The sequence below is a fragment of the Oncorhynchus gorbuscha genome, linkage group LG09 (assembly GCF_021184085.1).
Source record: "Oncorhynchus gorbuscha isolate QuinsamMale2020 ecotype Even-year linkage group LG09, OgorEven_v1.0, whole genome shotgun sequence".
Classification (NCBI taxonomy): Eukaryota; Metazoa; Chordata; class Actinopteri; order Salmoniformes; family Salmonidae; genus Oncorhynchus; species Oncorhynchus gorbuscha.
Genome location: NC_060181.1, coordinates 82,961,234 through 82,963,506, shown reverse-complemented (window position 1 = coordinate 82,963,506; position 2,273 = coordinate 82,961,234). Strand labels below are relative to the sequence as shown.

The window sequence follows — 2,273 nt, the reverse complement described above, 5'->3', positions numbered from 1 at the left end:
TTCCATCCATTATTCTTATTGAAGTCTGGACTCTTCCATCCATTATTCTTATTGAAGTCTGGACTCTTCCACCCCTTTTCTCACTTTCTTTCACCCCTCTTTCTCTCTACTCTGTTTCCCCATTCTCTCTCTCTTGCCCGTTCCCCCCTCTCATTCCATTTCCATCCCTCCTCCCCCTCTCTGTCTCTTGCCCTCTCACTCTCTCTCTCGTGCCCTCTCCCCCTCTCTCTCTCTTTCCCCCTCTCTTGTCCCCCCTCTCTCTTGCCCTCTCACTCTCTCTCTCGTGCCCTCTCCCCCTCTCTCTCTCTTTCCCCCTCTCTTGCCCCCCCTCTCTCTTGCCCTCTCCCCTCTCTCGCTCTCTCTCTCTCTGCACTCTTCTTCCCCTGACTCCTCCCAGTAGTAGATATAAGACAGGTCCATGCCGTGATGCTGTTCGGAGCTCATAACCCAGGGTTGTCTCAGTACATCCATCTGTCTGTCTCTCCATCTGTCTGACTGCAGTGATTATTCCCCCTTTAAACGGCCACTCACAGAGAAAGGTAAGGAACCTTCCAATTCTCCAGCCTTAGCATCTTTTTCATAATGTCAGATCACAAGGGTGAATGCTGTAATAAATTAAGTTTTTTCAGATGCATGTAAAACAAAAAACATATAGTTAAATTCAGGTTGACATCTTGGCACTTGGTTTATGTGTCTGTATATGCAATGTGTTTGTATTTGTTCAATCAGCACTGGTCATTTAGGAACAGTTGACAGGTTGATTGCCTTTGAGTGTATTTTGGAATGATCAGAACCAGAGTTGTAGACAAGTCTTTGTATAGAGTGGTGTTCCTTGTCATTGTTTTTTGATGCTCTGTGATGATATCCATAATATTTTCTCAGTGAGTTTTTCATATCAGGACTGGTTTTACACAGGACTGATTGTACAGTGCCTTCTGAAATGATTAATACCCTTGACTTATTCCACATTTTGTTCTGTTACAGCCTCAATTCAAAATGGATAACATTTTTCTCACCCATATACACACAATACCCCATAATAACAAAGTGATGTTTTTAGAAAATGTATTCAAAATTAAATACATAAATATCTAATTTACATAAGTATCCTTGAGTCAAAATCACCAGTGGTAGTGATTACAGCTGTGAGTCTTTCTGGGTAAATCTAAGAGCTTTGCAGACCTAGATTGTACAATATTTGCACTTAATTATAATGTTTGAACTCTTCGAGCTCTGTCAAGTTGGTTGTTAGAGAGAAATGTTCAAGTCTTGTCATAGATTTCCAAGCTGATTTAAATCAAAAATATATCTTGGCCACTCAGGAACATTCAATGTCATCTTGGTAAGCTACTCCAGTTTATCTTTGGCCTTGTGTTTTAGGTTATTATCCTGTTGAATGGAGAATTTATCTCCCAGTGAGTGTTGGAAAGCAGAGTGAATCAGGTTTTTCTCTAGAATTTTGCCTGTGCCTAGCTCTATTCCGTTACTTTTTATCCTACATAACGACCTAGTCCTTGCTGATGACAAGCATACCCTTAACATGATGCAGCCACCACCATGCTTGAAAACATTGTATTCAGGACATTAAGTAAATTCCTTTCCTTTTATTCTGTACAAGCTTCCTTTTCTTCACTCTGTCATTTAGGTTAGTATTGTGGAGTAACTACAATGTTGTTGATCCATCCTAAGTTTTCTCCTATCGCTGCCATTAATTAAACTCTGTAACTGTTTTAAAGTCACCATTGGCCTCCTGGTGAAATCCCTGAACGGTTTCCTTCCCCTCCAGCAACTGAGTTAGGAAGGCCGCCTGTATCTTTGTAGTGACTGGGTGCATTGCTACTCCATTCAAAGTGTAATTAATAACTTCACCATGTTCAAAGGGATATTGAATATCTGCTTTTTTACCCATCTACCAATAGGATCCCTTCTTTGTGAGACATTGGAAACTCTCCTTGGTCTTTGTGGTTGAATCTGTGTTTAAAATGTACCGCTCGACTGAGAGACGTTACATATGGTTGTATGTGTGAGGTACAGAGATGGCGTAGTCATTCAAAAACGATGTCCGTGCAACTTATTAAGCCCATTTTTACTCCTGAACTTAAACTTGCTGTGACAAAGGGATTGAATACTTACTTATTGACTCAAGACATTTCAGCTTTTCATTTTTTATTAATTAGTAAACATTTCTAATAACATCATTCCACTTTGGTATTGTGTGTGGGTCAGTGACACAAAATCTAAATGTAATAACTTTTTTTAGCACAACAAAATGT

General features: G+C 39.9%; 1 protein-coding gene across 2 annotated transcripts in view; it reads left to right on the top strand.

Annotated features, from left to right (window-relative positions):
• The first annotated feature begins 419 nt into the window (after window positions 1–419).
• Window positions 420–2,273, top strand: part of LOC124044177 (collagen alpha-1(VIII) chain-like) — a 42,501-nt gene continuing 40,647 nt past the window's right edge. For both annotated transcript variants that reach the window (XR_006840446.1, XM_046363691.1), the window contains exon 1: window positions 420–539. The gene's annotated coding sequence lies outside the window, so the exon portion shown is untranslated. The remainder of the gene's footprint in view (window positions 540–2,273) is intronic.